Source organism: Schistocerca americana, chromosome X, assembly GCF_021461395.2.
Source record: "Schistocerca americana isolate TAMUIC-IGC-003095 chromosome X, iqSchAmer2.1, whole genome shotgun sequence".
Classification (NCBI taxonomy): domain Eukaryota; kingdom Metazoa; phylum Arthropoda; class Insecta; order Orthoptera; family Acrididae; genus Schistocerca; species Schistocerca americana.
Genome location: NC_060130.1, coordinates 790,069,809 through 790,096,129, shown reverse-complemented (window position 1 = coordinate 790,096,129; position 26,321 = coordinate 790,069,809). Strand labels below are relative to the sequence as shown.

General features: G+C 42.4%; 1 protein-coding gene across 2 annotated transcripts in view; it reads left to right on the top strand.

Annotated features, from left to right (window-relative positions):
• LOC124555251 overlaps positions 1-26,321 on the top strand; it is a 532,173-nt gene that overhangs the window by 389,108 nt on the left and 116,744 nt on the right. The window lies entirely within an intron of this gene.

Sequence of the window (26,321 nt, the reverse complement as noted above, 5' to 3'; positions counted from 1 at the left end):
GCATTTATTATGGTTGTTTATCCCGATGATTTTCATATCTTGTTCCTAGTTGGTTGGATGATGATTGAGGTGTTTTCAGTGCTCTGCAAATGTGAATGGGGTTGTTTCATACTTCCAATCCCCGATGTGTTCTTTGTTCTGTGTTTTGAAATCCCTGTATGTCATGCCTCTGTTCGCTGTAGTGGTATGCAACTTTGACCTTCAAGTCCGTATAATCCTGATCCAAAGAATTTGTCCCTATTTATTGTAGGATAGCCTAAGATTCGAGAGTTTGTACAGCTGTATATCATGTATAGTGGACCTTTTTCTTTAGTAAACTTGCCACTCTGAGAGTTAATTTACGTATGTTAAGTCATAGTGATCATATGCTTTGTCTCTGTGTGATGTTGTCACTGTGTATGTGTATTCTGTGTATACACAATGACAATTCTACAAAGAAACAAATACACATGGTACACTATGACTTAGACTCATAAGTTAACTCACAGAATGGCAAACTAATTAAAGAAATGGGGCCACCTTATATAAAACTCTCCAGACTTAAGCCAATCGACAATCAAGAAGGACAAATTCTTGGGATCAGGAATACAAAACTGAACGTCAAAGTTGCAACACGTGATAGCCTGCATAGGCATGAAGTGCAGGAATTTTAAAACACACTACAAAGAATACATCAGAGGTTGGAAGTACGAAAGAAACTAATCCAAATTTGCATAGCACTTAAAACACCATAACCATTATCCTGCCAACCAAGAACAAGATATGAAAATCATCAGGACAAACACCATAACAAATGCTTTACAACAATGCAGCAAAACTACCATATTCAGAATGCTAGTGCAGAGAAAAAACACCTGGTAAACGACCAGAGACGTATAAAAAATCTTTGCTAAACCTGAAAAAACAAATGATAAGGTAAAAAAATTCATTCATACATCCAACCACGTTAAGACAAACACATATTCACTTCCGCCCAGTCACTAACACCCCCCCCCCCCACACACACACAGGAAGAGAGAGAGAGAGAGAGAGAGAGAGAGAGAGAGAGGGAGGGAGACAGAGACAGACAGAGATAATTGATATATTGCCGCGCGGGATTAGCCGAGCGGTCTGAGACGCTGCAGTCATGGACTGTGCGGCTGGTCCCGGCGGAGGTTCGAGTCCACCCTCGGGCATGGGTGTGTGTGTTTGTCCTTAGGATAATTTAGGTTAAGTAGTGTGTAAGCTTAGGGACTGATGACCTTAGCAGTTAAGTCCCATAAAATTTCACACACATTTGAAAAAAAAAAATGGTTCAAATGGCTCTGAGCACTATGGAACTTAACATCTGAGGTCATCAGTCCCCTAGAACTTAGAACTACTTAAACCTAACTAACCTAAGGACATCACACACATCCATGCCCAAGGCAGGATTCGAACCTGCGATCGTAGCGGTCGCGCGGTTCCAGACTGATGCGCCTAGAACCGCTCGGCCACATACATTTGAACATTTTTAGATAATTGATATCACCAACACGCATTCAATAGCTGCCAGGAACATTTGACAGTCGGCAATACCATCCAAAACATAACAGCAAAACGAAAGTTCATTTCCTAGTGTTGCTAAAACAAAATTTCCTATGGCAGTAAGCAGAAGAATAACAGCTGTAAAACAGGATATGAGCACATATACGAGAGGCGTTCAGTATGTAACGCAAAACACTTTTCTCTCGGCCAATTTCGGTTGAAAAAAATGAGGAATTTGCTGTAGGACGTCATGGAATATTCCCGCTTCAGTCACTATAGTTTCATGAATTTCCAATAGGTGGCGGCTCTATACGTAGTCCTCAAAATAGCATTTGCAACGGAGATGCATTCGCAGCAGAGACTTGACTCTGAGTTTCTTTTGTCGGAAAACTAGAACATCGGATATACTCATAAGCGATCCCACAATGTCTACGGAGACCTGGCAGTGAACAAGAGCACGGCGAGTCGATGGGCGAGGCGTCTGTCAGCATCGCAATAAGGTCGAGCAAACTTATCCGATGTCCCGCGTGCCGACCGACAACACACAGCTATGACTCCTGCAGTATTGGAACGTGTGGACTCTCTCATTCAAAGTGATCGAAAGATCACAATCATACACCGCGCTACACAACTGGTTCAAATGGTTCAAATGGCTCTGAGCACTATGCGACTTAACTTCTGAGGTCATCAGTCGCCTAGAACTTAGAACTAATTAAACCTAACTAACCTAAGGACATCACACACATCCATGCCCGAGGCAGGATTCGAACCTACGACCGTAGCGGTCGCTCGGCTCCAGACTGTAGCGCCCAGAACCGCACGGCCACACCGGCCGGGTGCACAACTGGACACGTCTGCACACTCGAGAGAAGCTCACAAAACTTCACTGGACTGTTTTTCCTCATCCATCGTGCAGCCCAGATCTCGCACCTTGTGACTTCCATTTGTTTAACCCAACGAAGGATACACTCCGCAGGAATTAATACGTGGATGTGGGGAGGTTACTGATGCAGCAAGACGTTACCTCTGACGTCGACCAGTAGAGTGGTACCATGCGGTCGTACCGCCCTCCCATTAATGTGACGTATGGCCAGCCGGAGTGGCCGAGCGGTTCTAGGCGCTACAGTCTGGAACCACTCGACCGCTAAGGTCGCAGGTTCGAATCCTGCCTCGGGCATGGATGTGTGTGATGTCCTTAGGTTAGTTAGGTTTAAGCAGTTCTAAGTTCTAGGGGACTGATGACATCAGAAGTTAAGTTCCATAGTGCTCAGAGCCATTTGAACTATTTTTGTGACGTATGGCCGGTGCATTGAACGGAGATTATGTTCAAAAATAGTGTTTCGTAGCCAAAAGAGTGGGGAATAATGTGATGCATTGTAATCCTGAACAAAACCAACCTGCTTTCAGAACAAAATCTGTTACATTACTCACTGAAGGCGCCTCGTAGATCAACATCTACAAAATTTTAAGTAGAAATTTTAACTATTACTACATCAATGAAAAGCCGAATATACCAGAAGTATTTATAACCACAATATACAACGTAAGAAATGAAAAGAAAAATAGTATAAACAAAAGTACGTATATATATTTTAGGTCACTGAAGATACCTTGCAAATAAAAAATGTGTCGTACTCAGTTGGGATAAGGCAGACCCAAAGTAGTAATTATCAACATAATATTATACGTAACTGACGTGGTACTCCTTCGTGATGCGCTGTCTGTTGTTTGAGACTGTACCTCTTTTTGCCTACCAGTAGAGGTGAATTCAGCATGATGGTTCACCATCAAACTTCGATATTAAAATACATCAGTGCCTGAGCAGCAGATACTCACCTCCTTCAATTGGAAAGGGAGTTCCTTTTCCAGCTCACGACGATAACGGGGTCTCACATCTTGTGTTTTATTTTGTTGTATAATTACTCTGTTTATACCGCTAGAATACCTTTCTCCAACCCGTATGTAGTGCGGTACTGACCACCAGATGTTACGAGAGGGGGATCATAGTACAAAAGGAGGTGGGGAGTTCTGTGTAGGTAGTATAGAAGGGGTAGCAGCAGACTGGGTTGGTCACGAGAGCTCAGTCGCTTCTAACGTTGGCTAGTAACTGGATGTCACCTGAACAAATCCATCAGGGCTGTTGCATCTCCGCTAAAGCTGCCCACGTTGACTATTGGTGAAATGATTGTGAACTGGAAATGCAATGGAACATCCAATGTTACAACAAGACCGCCGAACAGTACGGTGGGTTGTTGTAAAAAAAAATCGCTTAAAATCAACGGAAGGAATCAGCAGTTCAGTCAGCACGATGACTGTACGTAGAGAATTTAAAATAATTGGGTACGATAGTCAAGCAGCTCTTCACGAGCCAAACAGTTGTGCAGTCAGTGATAAGCAACACTTGACGCGATGTAAAGAGAGACGCCACTGGTCAATGAATGATCGGAAATGAGTTACTTGGAGGGATGAATCACGATATACTACGCGACAACCTGATGGATGTGTTTGGAGAATCCTGGAGAACGTTACATGCCGTCGTGTGTAGTGCCAACAACCAGAGAGGAGGAGGTGGTATTCTGGTATGCGTTTTTTTTCTGGTTAAGGTGTTGTCCCCTTCTTGTACTGAAGGAAACGTTAAATGCGACTGGATACGAACACATTTTACAGAATTGTGTACTGCGTACATAAGAGAAACAGTTTTTACACGTTAGTTGTTTGTATCAGCATGACAATGCATCCTGTCGTAATGCTGCAGCTGTGAGACAATGGTTTGTGGGCAATAACATCCCTGAAATGGACTGGCCTACCCAAAGTCCCGATATGAACCTAATGGAATACCTTTGGGTTGAGTTAGAACGTCAACTTCGCTTCAGACCACAGCATTTAACATCACTACTTTCTCTGGCTTCGGCTCTGGAGGAAGATTCAAATGGTTCACATGGCTCTAAGCACTATGGGACTTAACATCTGAGGTCATCAGTCCCCTAGACTTAGAACTACTTAAACCTAATTAACCTTAGGACATCACACACATCCATGTCCGAGGCAGGATTCGAACCTGCGACTGTAGCAGCAGCGCGGTTCCGGACTGAAGCGCCTAGAAGCGCTCGGTCACAGCGGCCGGCTTCTGGAGGAAGAACTGGCTGCCATTCCTCAATAGATATTCAGTCACATCACAGGACGTGCCCCAGGCAGAGTTCAAGCCGTCAGAGAGGCGAAGCATGGACACACCCATATTGATGAATACTAATAGGTGTCCATATACTTTTGATCAGACCGTGTAAAAAACACAATATCAAATAAATCGAGAGTAATATTGATTAAGAGAAAAGAGATAAAATGATTCCATCAGATGACTTATCTTTTACCAAATTTGTCTCACTAATGTTTGCACACCTGCAATTATAACTTAATACTGAAACAACTTGCTACTAAAGTCCAGTCATTGACGCAAACGTTAAAGAATCTCAACCCTTTCCCTGTTTTACTGTAATTAGTACAAATATTAACTTTCCCGAAACATAGATTTTCTAAGGTGGTAACTCAGTACATAGCTTACCTGTGTGTGGCCATAGGCATAGGTCGTATTCGAATAATGTAACTATCACTTGGTGGTTCATTCTATAAACAACGGCAGTGAAAAACTGGATAAGTTTAGAAAAGTTTTAATTATTATTTTAGAAAAGTGGAAGGGAGATATTTGCAGACAGCATGCAGGAAGGTGGGAAGCGTCGACGCGCCATATCGACCACAGTTGGCCCCGCGCCAGAGGAATCGTGCCGCCGAGTCCACCCCTCGCTGTCTACAAATTCTCTCTCCCTTCATAATCGCCCTTCTTCTGTGGACCATGATACTATTTGCTCTTATTAGTTCACCAATCTAAGAGATGTTTTTGGTAAATATAGACCACATTGAACCAAACAGCAATGTTCAGCGATTAATCGAGTCCGTTTAAGATGACCGTTTTAAACAAACGGTGCCTTCTCGACCTCTCGAAGTACTTGCAGATCTAGTCAGATGTGCAAACACGAGTACTAACCCGCTCTTCTGTCATATTGTGCGGCGTATTTATCTTACCCAGCTACTCGTGTGGGCACACAGTCTCTGCTCTAACTAGAATCTAGGCAGCTATGAAAGCCTTCCGAGCGAAGCGCGATAATCATTTTTTTATGAGGCTCAGTCAAATGAAAACGAGAGAGATGGAAAAAAGTACGTAAACTGTTTTTATTTCAAAATAGCCATAATTGTTAAAACATTTACACATCTGTGAGACAAGGCGGTCAGTATCCTCATGGAAAAATGTTTGTGGTTGCCTACGAAAGCATGCTTTTACTCAAATGTGCACCTCTCCTCAGAAACAAACCGACAGTCACGAATGTCTTTCTTCAAGGCTCCAAAAATGTGGAAATCGCATGGGGAGAGATGAGTACTACTTTTGAAAGTTTTTCGAAACAACCTTGGCAACATGTGGGCGGGCAGAAGTTTCGCTGGGAAGACCTTACACATCCTACATACATTTTCTATCTCTCCTCCTGCGATTTCCATATTTTTGGAGCCCTGAAGAAAGACATTCGTAGCCGTCGATTTGCTTCAGGCGAAGAGGTGCATGTCTGAGGAACAGTAATGTTTCCGCAGGCAACCGCAAATATTTTTCCATGAAGGTACTTTCTTGTTTCACAGTCTCATGCATTAACGTGTAATAATAAGCAGTTTACTTAATTTTTCTTCATTCATCTCATTTTCATTCGCTTGCCCCTTATATGCCGATGATCTTGTTCCTTTCCGTGCCTGCTGAGAAAAACTGGAGAAATATTCCGCCTTTTGTAAGGCCTAGTTACTACTATGAAGTCTCTTCTAAACTGGTATCACAAGAATTCATTATTCTAACGTTTATTTATTTAGCGGTTGTAACGTATATCCGTTACAAAGCAGTTACCTGTTCCAGTCAATAATTACTTCGTTACACATCTTTACTAATTTTTATACATCTCTGTAATCACCTCTCTGCCTCGTGATGGCTGGGTGTTGTGTGCTGTCCTTAGGTTAGTTAGGTTTAAGTAGTTCTAAGTTCTAGGGACTGATGACCATAGATGTTAAGTCCCATAGTGCTCAGAGCCATTTGAACCATTTTTGTAATCACCTCGTTGAGTCAACGATGAAATGGTTTTTGAAAATTAGAAGTTGGTGTGAAACACTAGTGCAACCGAAACTAATGCTATTACGACTTCTGCTACCGCCACCTCCACTACTACTAGTAGTAGTACTACTACTACTACTACTGACGTCACTATTATTACTGCCCCTATTTCTGTTAAAATATGAGTTTCTGTCGATTAAATCATCCATCGTTTGTACTCGTCCCAGTAGCTGACAGATTTGTCAGCAACCATCAACTACTCTCGATTTCTCCCAACAACATAGATTCTCCACCTAGGCCTAATAGTACTAATTCTTATTGGCTGAATAACTCACACCCCTCCTGAGAAAATTATCTTCTTTCTGATTTTAATCGACACTGACTCTCTGTTTCGTAGTGAAAGTCTATTACTAAGTAGAGTGTCCGCCCCCGGTAGCTGAATGGTCAGCGTGACGAATTGTCAATCCTCTTGGCCCGGGTTCGATTCCGGCTGGGTCGGGGAATTTTCTCCGCCCAGGGACTGGGTGTTGTGCTGTCCTCATCATATTCCTATCAACCTCATCCACTGCAGGTCGCCGAAGTGGCATCAAATTGAAAGACCGGCACCAAGCGAACGGCTTGCCCGACGGGGGGCCCTAGCCATACGATTAAATAAAACTTAGTAGAGCCGGTTTTGTTTTTCTACAGCGTGGTCTGAATGACTTTACAGTGTAATATGCTCTGATGAACAAGCACCCTTACGTCAGTGTACATGTATTAGTTCTTTGCCAATCTGCTACGGAGATGTTTTTCGTGTTATCCTCAGGTCCGTCGCCTCTGCATTGCTGCCAATTAATATTGCAACACTAGTGAGAATAGAAAATACCTACATTTTACTTAGCGCACGGAGCTGCCACCATTGACAGAAACAATGGCTATAGTCCGGCTGGGCATCGAGTAGAACTGTGCTTGGATGAAAGATATAGGTACATCATTTCATGCTGCTTTAACTCTATACCAGAGTTCATCAGTCGTAGTGACCGATGACGAGTGGCGAGACAGTCTCTCTGCGATTCACCGTCAAGTATTTTCAATAGGAGCCATATCTGGAGAACATGGTGACCGGGACATCAGTCGAAGGACCTCTGCATCGAGATACGTCAGGACAGCAGAGCAACATGCGGTTTTGCGTTATCTTGTTGAAACATAATGTCACTGCGACCTCGAAAATAGGGCACAGTTTATTAACAGTGTTAAAAACACACCCATATCGATAAACTATAAAATAAACTCTGAGACAAAACTATGATGTACCACGAAGGAATTATGCGATGAGACGGATATCGGTAGATGTGATGTACATATACAGACAAACAAATGATTACAGTTTCAGGAAAACTGGAGGATTTATTCAAGAGACGTAGTTTCACAAATTGAAGAAGTCAATAAGCATTGGTCCATCTATGGCCTTACGCAAGCAGTTATTCGGCTTGGCACTGATTAACAGAGTTGCTGGATGTCCTCCTTGGGGATATCGTGCCAAATTCTGTCCTATTGGTGCGTTAGATCGTCAAAATCCCGAGATGGTTGGAGGGCCCTGCCCGTAATGCTCCAGACGTTCTCAATTGGGGAGACACTAGGCGACCTCGCTGGCCAATGTAGGGTCTGAAAAACACAAAAACAAGCATTAGAAACTCTCGTCTTCGTTGGTTCAAATGGTTCAAATGGCTCTAAGCACTATGGTACTTAACATCTGAGGTCATCAGTCCCCTAAGCTTAGAACTAAGTAAACCTAACTAACCTGAGGACATCACACACATCCATGCCCGACGCAGGATTCGAACCTACGATCGTAGCAGCCGCGTGGTTCCCGACTGAAGCGCCTAGAGCCGCTCGGCCACAGTGGCCGGCTCTTCATTGGTCGTCAGCGCTCAGTTCGAAGCGGCACTCATCACTGAAGACAATTCTACTCCAGTAATGAGATTCCAGGTTGAAAACGTGTCTGGAGACACCCCGGACTGTGGTGGGATATCAACCAGACTGCTAACCGCCAAACGGCTCGACAGGCAGGAGTGACGATAGTCTAGGATGACATTTCTTTTCATAGCAGGACCCTTTGGTTGTCATCTAAGGCGGCCTTACAGCACGGTAGTATATCGACTATATTCTACGCCCCGTTTTGTTGTCCTTCATGGCAATCTATCTTGGGCTTACATTTCAGCAAGACAATGCCCACCCGTACACGGCGAGAGTTTCTACTGCTTGCCTTCTTGCTCGCCAAACCCTGCCTTGGGCAACAAGGTCGACAGATATATCCGAAATTGAGAACGTTTGGAGCATTGTAGGCAGGGTCCGCCTACCACGGGATTTAGACGATCTAACGCACCAATTGGACAGAATTGACACGATATTCCTCAGTGGGACATCCAACAGCCCTACCGATCGACGCCAAGCCGAATAACTGCTTTTATAAGCGTCAAAGATGAACCAATGCATTACTGACTTGCTCCATTTGTGAAGCTCTTTCTCTAGAATAAATGATCCAGTTTTTCTGAAATATAACCATTTGTTTGCATGTAAATGTGCATCACATCTACCGATTTCAGTCCGATTCGGATAATTCCTTCGTGGTCTTTCCTTTTCTTCCTTGGAGTGTATCAATAAACTATAAAATACATTAAAATACTACATGGTCATGAAGATACATACAATAATATTGTATGGTTACAAAAATACTTGTATTACTTGGTTGTGTGGACTGCACATAATATGTCATGTACTGTGTTACTTCAGGGGTGGGATGTAAAGTTTGCGGCTCTTGCAGTATTCTTCTATTGTGATGTTTTAGGCAAAACCGGTACTCGTCTAAAAAGATGATGTGGTGCCGCTCCTGTGTCCATTGTTGTTGGATGAACATCTATTCCGCTATGCTGCCGCGTCAAGGGAAACCTCTGACAGCCCATGCTTTTCCAGACGTCGTCACACTGTGTACACTTGTTTAGCTACTAACAAAACCCTTCTCTGACTCGAGGTACGTGATGTGGATGAGGGATCAATATGTTCGTGTTCTTGGGCGCTATTCGCGCGAGGCCCTCAAGCAGCCGCATGGCGTCGAGTATGGACCTCCTGAACCTATCGATTCCACTTACGGATGCCAGCCGTGGGGTCGCGACTAATGTGGACAACAACATCGCTGAACGATAAACGGCAGTATAGACAGGCCACGATCCTGCCCCTCTCGTTCTCCTAAACGTGCTGGTACATGTTTCTCTTTCTTACACATGGTATAACAGTTGGTGCAATCTCCTTCTTACACACGGTATTAACAGTTGATACAATATTATGAAGGTAGCGGTAGCGCATAAGTTTAATCCCTCTATTGCCGATTTTTTACGAAATTTCGACACTTGTTTCCTTTCTGTAAAAATATGCGTTTCGAAGTAACTTTCAGTATATAAGTAGACTCATAATGCAGTCCCATGTTGTCAGAAGAGTGAACTTTTCCATTTTCCACACGATTTCCTTGTTCTGGTGAGACTGACGTTCAGAAAGATTCAAGCTGTCTAATTTTATGACTATTTTTAATTTATTAACTGAGCATACAATGAAGGACTCTTGCATTTTTTTCTATTTGGTTTGACAATAATTAGATTGTCTTTCTCTAGGCTTCACTTCCATACAAAAACTCAGTGTATTCAATGAAGCTATTAAGATACGTTCGAAGTAACACCCCATAGATAAAATCTTCGAAGATTTTTTTGTATGTTCATCTTATGACCTCCATGGTACCTCTCTGTCGTTGCAATAGCTCAGAAATGGTCATAGAGGCATTTAGGTGTTACAAGCTCAAACATTATCGTCAACGGCTTATTTGATCATAACGTTGGATATTCCATTTTCCTGATCAAATAAGACTGATTTTAATTTAGCACGTGCAGATTTGTGTGGAATTACAATCATTTACAGAGGCACTGTCCTCGTAATCTTGCTTTACTTTGCATGTTAGTCAACACAGTATCGAAATATCGATGGTTATGAGCAGAGGAAATCAGTGGGAGAAAAAGAAAATTCAATGCTTTTGATTACTGAAGGTAGAAAACCGTCAATATCCATATTTCGGCTTCTATACTCGTTAGCTAACCTTGAGTTGACATGTTTATCGTAATATACGTAACGTAAAATACGTAGAACGCCTGGTTCGATGAAAGAGAGGGCCTGAGAGCCCTAATCCTTTCATGTTAAATAAATTAATAACTAAACGCAAATTAACTCAGAGATCCTATTGGTCCCTCGCAGAAAACAAGGCACGCTAAAAAGGAACATAATATGACATTCTTGATACTGATATCTATCTCCCTATAGTTTATAACACAGTTTTTAGATAACGTACTTACAATTCGTTCTGAAATTTGGTTGTTATCTCTAGTACTCAACATTCACTCCTGTCGAATGACTGGATTGGTTCACGTTTCTTTTCTTTCTTTTATCCTTCTCTTCTTTTATGCAGTACTCGGACTTGATAAGTCTTCACTATTTGTAGATCTGACGCTTGTTCACTTGTTTCTGTGACCTGTTACCCCCACAACAGGAGGGAAGTAATGTACACTCAAAGACAAAAAAAAAACGACCCACCACGAAGGAGTTAGGCAAACTGGTCACAAGTTGATATTCATACAGGTATCAAAGGAAAATGCAAAACTGTAAACTCTGGCTGCCGATGAATGAATACGTGACGCTGCAGCGCAGTTTCACCGTGCAGCTGTCAAAGATAGTAAACAGGGGACATGTCGATACAAGAGCATAAAGTCTTTGCGAATTTCATTCCGTTTACTCAGTTCGACAGTAACTATTCCTCAGACAGGCACGTAAACCATATCCGAGACTCGAACTCGGGACCTTTGCCTTTCGCGGGCAAGTGCTCTACCAACTGAGTTACCCAAGCACGACTCACGCTCCGTCCTCACAGCTTTACTTCTGCCAGTGCCTCGTCTCCTACCTTCCAAACTTTACAGAAGCTCGCAGGAGAGCTTCTGTAAAGTTTGGAAGGCTAACACTGTCGACATGATCTTTCATTTGCTCAATAATAACTATGTGCATGTACAGTCAGATACTCTACGTTAGCTCGCATATTAACTGGGAAATCGCAGCCCTCAAAATTACTGAGATAACTGAAGACTCTGGTTGAACTATAGATTCTAACACAGTAAAAAACATGCATTTTCGTCAGCATTTCATAGCGGTAGATCATTTGACCAACAGGCTGGTGCAGTGCTAGTTAACTTGAGACAGCATGTTTGTGTATTGCCTGTGCTGGCGTATTGCATAAGTGGAACTGTGTGCTGCTGCAAACACGGTTTTCCTTTAGACATGTTTAACCAGAACGAACACAGTCCATTTACTCAATACGTGGTTTCTTCTTCGTGACTATTTAAACATCTCATATTTGATACGGACCGTTACAGTTCGTAAAAACTGTTTTTGCTTTACATTTTCGTAATTCACATCTCATCAGCAAACACAACCAGCTACTTTTTTAAATAGAAGGCTCCTGCTCAATACCTCAGCTTCGCTTGCAACTTTAGACAAGTACCTAGCCTACTATACGACTTGTTCTACTAACAGTCTTTTCTGTGTAGAACTTTTCTGTTGTCTTATTCAACCGTCGATGCTCCTGCGTCTTCTAATTTTAGATTCTGAACTGGTTCATGACTTTATAAAAAAACTTAAAAACCATAGACTTATAAAAATTTCAAGCAGCACTGCGCAGAGAAAATTGAGGCAATCCAGTTAAAAGACTTTAGCAATTTTACAAGATTTACAGCCATTTAAACTTCGTCACACGCTACAGGTGTCTCAAGCAATCAGCGGCTGGCGCGTCCCGGCTTCCCTAAAGTGCTGACGCAAGAGGGCTGATGCAACCACCTCAACGTTTTGCTTCGAAGGAATAGAGTCTGAGCGCTCTCTTTCTGTGCACCCGATAAGCGTTACAGTTTTATTTACAAAACATTCGATCGATCGATTATTCGGTTATTGCGTGTTAATCATAATTATGGAATCCCTGTATTGTTGGATTAACGGATGAAAGAGAGAGAGAGCGAGACGCAGAAGAAAAAGAAGAAGAAGAAAAAGATGCAAAGAAGAGCCCTATAACTCGTCGCAGGTTTGCTTAATCATGGTGAGAAAGTTACAGAAACGATCAACAGTCTTTGGTGGTAGAGCGACACAGTAGGCGTCCGTTACATAAAGGTTTGCTCATAAGATCCGTGCAGAGTACCTTCCCTGTGTGTAAGAAACCAAAAAGCGCATCTGACGTAATGATTATAACAATAAAATTAGACGCATCCCAGCTTATAGGGAGGTTCAGGAGACGTCGTTCTTCTGGCACAGCATCCATATTAAAATAAGGTAGCTGTTAAATAATGCTTGTATTCTAAGTATCCCCTGCCACGTAGCGACTAACAGCCACTTTCAATTGCCTATAGTGATGAAACTGCTATGTAACGGATGTATCGCGTCTATGATGCGTTTTTATGTTTTCTCCCTTTTTTTGGTTGTTCGTCGGTACGGTAACCCTCTAAAGGGATTGGGAGAGCAGGTGGCGAGGTGTCTGCAATCAGCAGCAAAATTTTTCTTTCCAAGTTATAGGTTAAAATGGATTCTAAGCGTTCGCTGTTGATTTCATGAGTATTGCGTAACATAAATGTCGTCGTGTGGTGTTTTCCCACGTAAAGATGTTGAAATGACGATACAAACATTTAATAGATAAAAATTACTGGCAGATTAAAACTGTGTGCCGGACCGGGACTCGAACCTGGAACCTTCGCCTTTTGCGGGGAAAGTGTTTTAGCAACTGAGCTACCCGAGCTTTACTTCCGCCAGTACCTCATGTTTCGGGTACCAAAGATGGCAGAGCACGTGCTCGTTAAAGGGAAAGGTCCGGGGTTCGAGTCCCGATCCGGCACACAGTATTAATCTGCCAGGAAGTTTCACGTCAACGCTCATAGCGCTGCAGATTGAAAATTCGTTCTGGATTCAATAAGTGGCTATTTTCTTGTTGTCGGTGGATGTCAACTCCTGATATTAATGGATGGTTTGTCTGATGGGATGGGAAGGACTCATGGGTCTGAACGTGTTGTAAATGTGGCGTTTGTGGCATTTTAAGGCTCTCCGCTCTTTATTAACAGACCTCATCGTTTTTTAACGTGCCGAAAATTATAGACCATTGGAAATGCAGCTGTTCATATCCCCTTGGTTACAAATATGTAAAAAAAATACCGTCCCGATAGAAAAATAGGTTGTGAATTATTAACCTTCGTCTTTAATGAGTGGATGACAGTCTCTGTCCTAACATCCAAGACATATTGAATGCATATGGAAGGAACGAAGATTAAGGTTTAACGCCCCGTTATCAAATGATTCAAATGGCTCTGAGCACTATGCGTCTTAACTTCTGAGGTCATCAGTCGCCTAGAACATAGAACTAATTAAACCTAACTAACCTAAGGACATCACACACATTCATGCCCGAGGCAGGATTCGAACCTGCGACCGTAGCGGTCGCCCGGTTCCAGACTGTAGCGCCAGAACCGCACGGCCACTCCGGCCGGCTCCCATTATCACCTAGGTCGCTAGAGACGAAGAACAAGCTTATGTTAAAGAAGAATGGAAAAGGAAATGGGCTAGATTCTTTTCAAAGTAATTATTCCGGCATTTGCCATGAGCAGTTTAGACAACCTGCGGATAACCCAGACTTGGATGGCCGGACATTTCAACCGCCGTCCTCGCGATGCGAATCCATTATCTTAAGCCGGTGCCATCTCACGCTGTCTGAAAACATGTAGATATTAGGGTTACGAATACTCAGAGACATATAGTAGAACGTCTTTTCCTTTGCATCACTGTTCCGTGTTTGTCCATAAATGACGAGGAAAATGTGGGTACACAACGTTACTATCTTCAACAGAGTGCTAATTGCAGGTCTTCCTTTAGATGTGCCTAATATTTAAGTATAGAGTGCAGTGGACTATAAATACTGAAAAATGGTTCAAATGACTCTGAGCACTATTGGACTCAACTGCTGAGGTCATTAGTCCCCTAGAACTTAGAACTAGTTAAACCTAACTAACCTAAGGACATCACAAACATCCATGCCCGAGGCAGGATTCGAACCTGCGACCGTAGCGGTCCTGCGGTTCCAGACTGCAGCGCCTTTAACCGCACGGCCACTTCGGTCGGCCATAAATACTGAATATTAATGTTTGTGTTGATGTGGATCCAACGAAATGGAAACAACGAAATACATAGTTGGCGCATAATCTACTTTGGCTGCGATATTTCACTGTCGTTGCTGACGAACATCCCACTCTTCACACTTCAGCACAACACTGTAAAGAGACTCTGAATTTAACCAGCCAGATTGAGAACTGGTATTCTGTACCTGTGCCCAAAATCCTGCGATTTTAGTACTACCACCATGGTTTGAAGTGGCAACTTCCGTGTGTAGCGAAACGTTTCATCGTACATGAAAGTCTTTTTTTCCTTTCTAGACAAAAATCTTACAAAATGTACTCCGTGGAAAATACTGTGCAAGATATCACATTAGAGATATAAATTTTTAGCCGACTGAAATGACTGCAGAGCCCATGTGAAATCCCATTCCGCGAACGCATCCCTAACGCAATCATCAGATTATCAAATAGCGCAAACAATGGAAGGTTAGCGTTTAACGTCCCGTCGACCACGAGGTCGTTATAGTCTGAACGCAAGTTCGGATTGGGAAAGAGAGGCGATGGAAATCGGCTATCCTCTTTCAAAGGAATCATCCCGGCCTTCACTTTAAGCGATTTAGGGAACTCAAGAAGAAACTCGATCTGAATGGTCGGACGGGAAATTGAACCGCCTTCTTCGGAATGCGAGCCCAGTATTCTAACAACTGTCCCACTCTGCTCGGTGAAGCAGCGAACTAAAAACTGGAACTAGCATTTTTCTGCAGTGTCTCTCTACCGGGGATGATATTTATTTCCAGCAGTGAGGTTTCTCAGTGAGAGACTGTAGTCAAGCCGACTAACCTCAGCTTAAGTAACTGGAGAAAGTTGCTGTTGCTGTCTTCTGTAAAACATGTAAGATTCCATAAGACAGTTGCTGTAAGTTGGACAAAGCATAATATTGCGTAAGTGTATGAAGCAAGAGTGTGTGAAATGAGGAAAGGCTCTTGCGGCCTTCATTTCGAAGACAAGTCTGATGCAACTCTCCACTCTACTTTATTCTATCCAATCCTCATCAACTCTGCATAACTACTGCAACCTAAAAGTATTTGAACCTGCTTACTGTATTCAGGCCTAGGTCTCTCACTACAATTTGTACTCTCCAAACTTTCCTTCATTACTATTCCTCCACTCAGTTAGTTACATGTTTCGTAGATCATTTGGACGATTCTTCTGTCGAAATGATTTGGAACGTGTCAACTTACAGGATATGTATATGTGACTAGTGTTAACATTAATAAAGACATTATTATTTTTAATCATGTTCATGCAACTTCACATTTTTTTTAATTTTTTAATATACTGGCTGTCAGTTTTAAGTAGAAACTCATCAACGGAATAGAAGGACGTAGCCAGGAGAAATGATTTTAAATTAGACTTAGAACTTGCTTCGCTACCTGTCAGCCATTTTATGTTATTGAGCAAATAATCAAAAATTGTTGTTGCTGAATATTGAAATCCGTTCTCAGCCGCTGACAGCTTTAACAATGGATAAGAAAGATAATTTTTTCCTCTGTTGTTGTAAGCAGGGACATCAGTGTTCTGAAATTGTGATGTATTATTTATGACGAATTTCATTAGCGAATATGTGTATTGTAACGGCGCAGTTAAAATGCTTGCCCGCATCTCGTGGTCGTGCGGTAGCGTTCTCGCTTCCCACGCCTGGGTTCCCGGGTTCGATTCCCGGCGGGGTCAGGGATTTTCTCTGCCTCTTGATGGCTGGGTGTTGTGTGATGTCCTTAGGTTAGTTAGGTTTAAGTAGTTTTAAGTTCTAGGGGACTGATGACCTAAGATGTTAAGTCCCATAGTGCTCAGAGCCATTTGAGCCAAGTTAAAATGCCTAACTCCTTGAAGAGATACTCACGTGACGTCCTTGGTTGAAATCCACATTTCTTATTACTGCTCGCTGCTTTTGTGCAATCAATTCTTTCTTTCTGAGTGATGAGTTAAAATTATTTCATAAGACATTACGAAATGGAAATATGCAAAATGTGACAGGACGCTGATTAGTTTCTTTTTTTTTTTTTCAAATAAGCAACTATACGAAGTGCAAAAGTAGCTGAACCTAATTATTAGAGAAGCTAAGTAATACGCCTCTTCCAGTTCAAGTTTGCCTCAGTATGACCACCCAAAAATTTAATCAAGTTCTGCTGTTAATTTTTTCCCCACTTCGATTCGGTACTTCCTCATTCTACATCAACGTGGATTCTCTGAAAATCACATTTAAGTGCCTGGCAGAGGGTTCATCGATTCACAATTAACTATTCGAACTACCCATCTTATCTTCAGTATTCTACATCTTCCTAGATACTCTGCAGTCTTCCGTACAGGGGGTGGCGGAAGTTACCCCGTACACTACTAGTCACTTCCCTCCAGTTCCACGCGCAAATATGCGGGCGAAATGGACTGTCTATGTGCAGTCGTATGATCCTTAATTACTCGTGTCTTATCTTCATGGTCCTTACGCGCAGTGTATGTTCAAATGGTTCAAATGGCTCTGAGCACTATGGGACTTAACTCCTGAGGTCATCAGTCCCCTAGAACTTAGACATCACACACATCCATGCCCGAGGCAGGATTCGAACCTACCCGTAGCGGTCGCGCGGTTCCAGACTGTAGCGCCTAGAACCGCTCGGCCACCCTGGCCGGCGCAATGTATGTTGGAGGCAAGAGAATCGTTCGGCATTCAGCTTCAAATGCCGGTTTTCCAATTTTTTTTCAATAGTCTTCCTTGAAATAAACGTCGCCTTCCATCCAGCGATTCCCATTTGAGTTCCCGAAGCATGTTCGTAACACTTGCATGTTGTTCGAACCCATCAATAACAAATCTAGCAAATTACTACGATGTCTTCCTTTAATCTGACATGGTACGGATCCCAAACACTCGAGAAATACTCAAGAGTAGGTCGCACTAATGTCCTATATGCGGTCTCCTTTACAGATGAACCACACTTTCCTAGAATTCTTCCAATAAACCGAAGTCGACCATTGTTCTGTAGTATCAAAGATCAAAAGCTTCTATGCTCTTGTTGCCTGAATTGCTTATCGTCCAAGTTTCATTTCCGTCCAAGATTACACTCCAGTCAAATATTATAGTGTTGTCGGAACTTCAAAGTATCTAGGTGATTGCAACTGCGAGAAGCAACTTAAAAATGATGTTCATATAATCGTGATTTCGAAGTTCATTGGAATGATGGCATACTTTTTTTTCTTCGGTGTCACTCAGACTCCAAAAATCAATCTTTCCTCCCAGATTTATGTTTTCTATTGATTCATTGGCTTACACAACTAGTGACTGACAATATTTTGGACCGCCACTGTTGACAGATAACCTATTACGGAGTAAGCACTAGCTAAATTTAGGTAAAGACAGTAATAGACACCACTGGCATTTTTACGTAGTGAAGTGGTTTGCATTAGGACAGGAAGCTCTAAATCAATAGGAAAATCAAGCCACAATACACGCAAGTATCAAGTTGTACTTTTCAGTCTTGTTCCATCCTGCTCTCTGATTCCTGAGTAACTCATTACTCAGCATTCCTTGTAATTACTATTTCATTTTGACAAATACCACTGACCAACACTGTCAACTGGAACCAAGTCTCTACACAGTGTGGACAATACATTTTCTTGACCTCCAAATGTGTCCATAGTGTTATTCTATAATGAGGCCGTTTATAATGCCTGATGGCCTGGTGACAAACTTTCACTTCTTGTCACTAGCTTCCATCACGAACCTCTGAAGTACGAGTCGGTACGTAAGCGAGCTAATTGTAATCAACGTCCACTTCTCGTTAAGAATTCCGGATTTGCGTGTAACGCTGATTCAGACAGTCTAGGTGGAGAGGCACAAGCTGGTGGATTTTAGTACTCGGGAGCCGTGGCTGCGATAAGCAATGAAGTCAGCAACAAGCGCGGGGTTCGAGTGTAGTCATTCTACAGAACACTGTCGTCTTGTTTCAGAGCAGTCAGCCTTCGGCGCCTTCTAGTATGAAACATTAACGGCGATCCAGATGTGTGTGATCTTTTTGTGCGCAATACTGTGATTTGTCGTCACAAAGACATTACACGAAGGACCTTTTTAGTTCTTGTAATGGGAACAATGACAGCACCCGTTTCCTGTTTTAGATATTTATGGGAAAATAGCAAGACTGCGTTAATATTATCTTTTGTGCTTGATTAACAAACCTCTTAGGAAATTACTGATCTTCATCTATCCTGGAAGCATTACTTATTGCGCAGAAATGACCACTGCTTATGTTGGAATAAAAATAATTTCTACAATATTGCTATTGTTACAAGTACCATTACCTAACTTGCTAAACTAACTACTTGTGGCCATTAAACAATAATTTTTGCTTCGGAGATTCCTTACAGCCAATGGCACTCTGGTCCACAGATGCATCCAGTCAGATTAGGCTCAATTAGATTATGCTTTGTTCCATAGATCCATAGTGCAGGGATCCTCGAGGATGTAGAACATGTTTTAAAACGAGAATACATTGTAGGTATAAGCAAACAAAGAGATGAGCTGATATACCTTACACAGACTTAAATGAAATGGGCTTCATGGATGCTGAATTAAAAAAAAAAAATCTTAAGCATATTTTCATTTAAGAGGTAACAACAAACTTCTCCAAAACATGTATATGTACAGTACAATGACATGCATACGATAATTCTTAGGCTATTGTAACTAAGCATCATCAAACGGAAACTCAATTTATGACACTTATTTAAATTGTTCACACTGCTGCATTGCAGTTGCGCAGAAGTCAGATTTTACGTACTACTGACGTTATATGATAATATTAATATGATATTCATCAACTGATTACATTAAAAAATAGTCATCGCAGGGGACTGTGTGTGAGAGAGACTGCTTGTGATGTCGCCTTTTGCGTATAGATAGCGCTATCTGTGTCGGCACCCTTTTCTCGTCGTCTCACTAGCCGCTGGGGTCGTAGCCCTGGTACAAGGGTGTATCGCCAATCGCCATATCGCTGCACGACGACTGGCGTCAATCCAGGTCCCCGAATCTATTAGGCGATTCAGATGCGCTAGCATTACTACAGTCCAGAGAGCATCGGTTGAGTCACAAGATGGTATGCTCCTTTCTAGCCACTACATGGCTAATATTGTTTAATATCATGTTGTCTCTTGATATAAACTCTCCTTCATATCCGGTCTTCTAGGCTGAGTCAATTTTTTCGATCAACTCTAGTCATTTACTCTTACAGAAGGGGCTCCCACATAATGCTCGCTGGAGAACCTTCTTTTCTACATTCACGTTCGTTTGTTTCGTTTCTTCCTGTTCATTGTAAGTATATGACTTTGGACCAGCCTTTGTCTCATTTACAGACACATGTTCCGTTTATTAGCATTAACACCACGTTTTTTCACTGCAACAGAATCTGATTCCGTATTTATATTTTGTCTGTTGTCTGTATTCTTATGAGATTCCAGATTTTATTACAGTTACTTCTCCTCAGCTAATAAATCACAGCTTTCTTTCGTGAAAGGTGAAGCGAGCAGACTGAATATTAACTGAAGCACATCCACAGGCACTGTGATAAAACCTCCTCTCAGCCCATAGAGTAATGGTCGTATTCTGATCATTGCTAAAGCTGTTAAAATAGCTTCATGATGTAATGCATTGATTCTACTAACAGCCTTTTAATTTTGTCTGGCCAAGTTTATTATTTTTTTCGTTATCTCTTTTTCCTATTTCTTCGGTATGCACGCTCATCTAAAAAGACGCCTAAATTTATTGACATAATTTTTGTTTCTGTGGTTTCGTTACCCTGTCTCCCTAATGGATCTCTTAACAGGTGGTCTTCTTAACAAAGTGTATTTAAGTTTTTGAGCAACTTCTGATAACTTTGCTACTTAGTGACACTCGAGGACCTCTTAAATATGACATGCTACCTGTTTCCTGGTTGCTTGTAGAGCTTAATTTCAAGAACCTCATAATATTACCTGCGTATAACACCAGAGTTATGACTACATCTACACCTACATCCATACTCCGCAGGCCACCTGACGGTGTGTGGCGGAGGGTACTTTGATTACCTCTATCGGTTCTCCCTTCCATTCCAGTCTCGTATTGCTCGTGGAAAGAAAGATTGTCGGTATGCCTCTGTGTGGGCTCTAATCTCTCTGATTTTATCCTCATGGTCTCTTAGCGAGATATACGTAGGAGGGAGCAATATACTGCTTGACTCCTCGGTGAAGGTATGTTCTCGAAACTTCAACAAAAGCCCGTACCGAGCTACTGAGCGTCTCTCCTGTAGAGTCTTCCACTGGAGTTTATCTATCATCGCCGTAACGCTATGGCGATTCCTAAATGATCCTGTAACGAAGCGCGCTGCTCTCAGTTTGATCTTCTCTATCTCTTCTATCAACCCTATCTGGTACGGATCCCACACTGGTGAGCAATATTCAAGCAGTGGGCGAACAAGTGTACTGTAACCTACTTCCTTTGTTTCCGGATTGCATTTCCTTAGGATTCTTCCAGTGAATCGCGCTACACTCGTGAAATGATCGCACGGAAAAATCCCCACTTCGTCGCTACCTCGGAGATGCTGTGTCCCATCGTTCGTGCGCCGACTACAACACCACGATCAGACTCGCTTAAATCTTGTAGCAACAGTAACCGATCTAACAACTGCGCCATACACTTATTGTCTTATACAGGTGTTGCCGACCGCAGCGCCGTATTGTGTCTGTTTACATATATATCTATTTCAATACGCATGCCTATACCAGTTTCTTTGGTGCTTCAGTGTATAAGGGCGGAAACATGATCCATAAATTACAGAAAAAAGGTAATGCCCCTTGTAACATATCTTTTCATGTCTGTCCATGTGTGATATCCCTGTCCACTTTTGATGATGATGGTGTTTGGTTTGTGGGGCGCTCAACTGCACGTTCATCAGCGCCTGTACAAATTTCAAATTTTGTACACAGTCCAATTGTTTTTACACAGTCCAATCCAGCCACAGTTACGAATGATGATGATGAAATGATGAGGACAACATAAACACCCAGTCCCCGGGCAGAGAGAATCCCCGATCCGGCCGGAAATCGAACCTGAGACCCCTTGATCCAGAGGCAGAAACGCTAGCCAAAAGACCACGAGCTGTGGACCTGTCCACTTTTGTAGTCGCCTCAGCCAGTTTCCAGCTGCAGGGAAGAAGGACGTTTTTCCCTAATCCTCCTAAATGAGTAATGTCCGAAGCTGACTATGCGGATTTTTCTGGAGAATATTTCTCCGGCGTGGATGGTGTCTCCAACACTGCTTTCAGAGAGATTTCTAAAGGACTTACCAGAAAGCAGCACCTTACAGAAGCTTTAAGTGGGAACAGGAAACGGCCAATTAAAGGCTGCATTCTGCTCCTGATTCTGATATGGTGAAATACCTAAAGATAAATCAGTTTCGTGGAGCGGTCTGTGTTTTACGGAAATCGAAGAGTCCTTGTGAGATTGAGAGGTTGTGTGCCTCTGGGATGTAGGTAGTGTTTTCGATGTTTATACCTCAAGTCTGGAGTAGATAACCTTTCGTGATCAACGAAATTAGTTCGGACAGTAGGGAAGACTGAGAGAATCGTAAGTGCATTCCCGAGGGTAGGTATGGAACAGTATTTAGCACCTTTTTGTTTTTTCAGCGAGTGTCGTTAGGGAGAGTGGACTTATTCGGTAAAATGAGGCATCAGAGCAGAATGTGGAGCTAAAACCTAGCCGGATGTGGTGTCGGATAAAAGTGACACACTTCTCTGGGGTTATTTCATGCCAATAAATTTAATTTATTTCAGTACAAACTTGAAAGTGAGGTTTTTGTGTGACTTTTTCAAAAACGGCTCTGAGCACTATGGAACTTAACTGCTGTGGTCATCAGTCGTGACTTTTTCCCTACTGGTTTGGAACTACGACGTCGTCCTGAGAAGTAATCCCTCCGAATATTTTACGTGAAAACTCTTAAAGCCTTTAAAATAAAACAGACGTTACCAACATTCTACATTTTTATTCTTCATGTCTAAATATTTGCAGCCCTCTGCCACAACAGGGCTCAGAATTGTTGCACGTAACATGTCGGTGTGTGATAAATAGTGTGCTGTAATCGATTTTAGATTTAGAAGAGTTCGTCCACACATACACACATGGAGAACCCTGTCCTTCAGCATGCAACTCCAGACCACACACAACTGCGGCGACATTCGACGCCTTGTGTTCACTATCATCGACCATTCTCCCTCCATACAGTTCGTATTTGGCCCCCGCCGATTTTCATTTTTTTTTCTCCAGAACTTAAAGAACACCATTAAGGACTTCACTTTGATGTTGATGAAGCCGGCGAGACAGTATCAAAAAACTGTTTTCCCGTTGGGAAAAATGTGTTCGTCTCCAGGGTGACTATGTTTATAAATAAATATGTATACATGGAGAATAAAGATGTAGAATGTTAATAACGTTTGTTTTATATATGGAGATAGCAACTGTTCTCGAAACAACAGAGCCGGCCGGAGTGGCCGTGCGGTTCTAGGCGCTACAGTTTGGAACCGCGTGACCGCTACGGTCGCAGGTTCGAATCCTGCCTCGGGCATGGAAGTGTGTGATGTCCTTAGGTTGGTTAGGTTTAAGTAGTTCTAAGTTCTAGGGGACTGATGACCACAGCAGTTAAGTCCCATAGTGCTCAGAACCATTTGAACCATTTTTTTTTTTTTTTTTTGAAACAACAGATGCCAGTAATGACCGTGCAGCTACTCTAGAATAAATGATAATTAATTGAAACCCTCTGCTGCCGACAGGTGTTGTTGATATACCTTGATGGGGACAGCTGAAAATGTGTGCCCCGACCGGGACTCGAACCCGGGATCTCCTGCTTACATGGCAGACGCTCTATCAATCTGAGTCACCGAGAACACAGATGAACAGGGCGACTGCAGGGACTTATCCCTTGCACGCTCCCCGTGAGACCCACATTCCCAACTGCCCACAATTTATATACGTAATATACCTAATAGATATTTGCCCTTCCACTCGTTACTCGCGCAACTTTCAGCTGTCCCCATCAAAGTATATCAACAACACCTGTCGACAGCTGATGGTTTCAATTAATTATCATTTATTCTAGAGAAAGCTGCACGGTCATCGATGGTATCTTTTCTTTCGAGAACAGTTACTATCTTCATGTACAGGGTGTCCTAGCTATCTTGCCCACCCAAAATATCTCTGGAACAATAACAGCTATTGGAAAACGACTTTCACCGGTATCAATGTAGGGCTGGGGCCCATGAATGTACATATTTGGAAACATTCTAAAACGAAAGCATATGTGTTTTTTAACACAAACTTATGTTTTTTTTAAATGGACCTCCTATAGGTTTTCTTCAGCAATCCATAGCATGACAAAGCACATACACAATGGCGTTGATTGCATCGCAATATTCCCATTACATCCCGAGGGTATTGAGACGCGAAGTTGACGCTTGAAACACCCGACATGCGCTGCTAGCGCACGCCCTGGTAGGTGGATTGGACGAGGTGGCCCAGTTAAGTGGCCTGCCCGATCTCCGGACCTTACACCGCTGGATTATTTTCTTTGGGGAGCAGTGAAGGATGCTGTTTGCTAACATGAACCAACAACACCAGAGGACATGAAGCAACGCGTTATTGATGATTGTACAGCCATCAAAGAGGAAACAGTAGTACGAAGTGACCCTATGTATGCAAGCCAATGGACATCACTTTGAGCATGAGAACGCTATGTTTAGTATGTAGTGCTGGTATCACAGTGGAAGTTTCTACAAAGGGCCATTTTACCCAGTGATGTTAAGAAACATTTGTTTGGAACAATTTGTCATTTAACGCATTAGATAAACATAACATTGATAATTATGTGTTAATAAAACTAATTGGTTAAGCATGTTTACATTCATCTTCTATGTCCTACCTGAACTTCCCAAATCAAAACATTTTTACCTAAACAACGGTAAAACTTTTAGTCCACTTGCTCGTTTCACTAAAACCATCAATATGAATTTTACTATTACGAGTGACTGATTAACTGTCACTTGCGCTAGATCTACAGTAAAGTAAAGTTTTAAAGTTGAACGGCATTACCTTTTTAGTAACGGATTAACGATAAGTGAAGTTAACTTTGTGACTAACGTCGCGATACACAGATATGTTACAGAACCGCATCACCCCTAGCCTATGGGATAAATACCTGCTGGAATGTACGACGTTAGTGCAGGATGGCAGCAGACCGTATTATTCGCTTCGGACCTCTTGATAAGTATGGAAGTGTGATTACGCATGTCAATCACATCGCGATTACGGGCAGCATGGGGTTCACGCCTGAGCCTCAGGACGTGCGCTAGCAGCGCATGTCGGGTGTTTCAAGCGTCAACTTCGCGTCTTAATATCTCGGGATGTAATGGGAATATTGCGATGCAATCAACGCCAGTGTGCATGTGCTTTGTCATGCTATGGATTGCTGAAGAAAAAATATAGGAGGTCCATTTAAAAAAACATAAGTTTGTGTTAAAAAACACATATGCTTTCGTTTTAGAATGTTTGCAAATATGTATATTCATGGGCCCCAGCCCTACATTGATACCGGTGAAAGTCGTTTTCCAATAGCTGTTATTGTTCCAGAGATATTTTGGGTGGACAAGATAGCTGGGACACCCTGTATATAGTTAAAGGCTACCCAGCCATTGACCTCCGTCCGTGCGAATGCGCACAGGTTGCCCGAACTCTTACGGAAATCAACGCCTTAGTGTGCGCGACGTCTTTCTTCAGTGCTGCATAAATATGGAAATCGCCTGGGAAAGATGGAAACTGAGTGGTGGATGTGTAAGGCCTTCCCCGGGGAAACAACCTTGGCAACATGTGGATAACCTATCTCTTTTTCATTTCACTGCCGCTTATATTACGCAAGTTGAAGATGAGTGACAGCCCAAAACGCGTTCTAGCTTAAAATGAAGATACAAAAACAAAGTGTCTGACTGCTGTATTTCTACAAGCAATTCAATCTACCACCACGGCGCTCATCCGCCATTAATATAGATGAATTAATTGTGCGTACTATTTAAGTAAGAAATAGTACAATTTAAAAATCTCAGTAGTGTACGATACAGGCTTTCCCAATCACTATTCATGCGGAAGTCGCCTGCAGTGCTGTAGAGGGATACTTCAGCTTCGGAACACCAGTACAATTGTAGCTCATGCGTTTGGCAATCTCAGACCGCTCAGTAATTACCACCTTCTGCCGAAACCGCTTCTGCTTGTTATTTGATTGTGCAAACACTGCCGCTAAGGCGGGTAGAATGCTTTACAGCGGATCACTGTTCAGTTGCTCCTGTCTTTATCTTCATAGCTTTAAGTGTATTAAGGTGCAGACAAAACCACAGTGCAATTATTCTCTAATA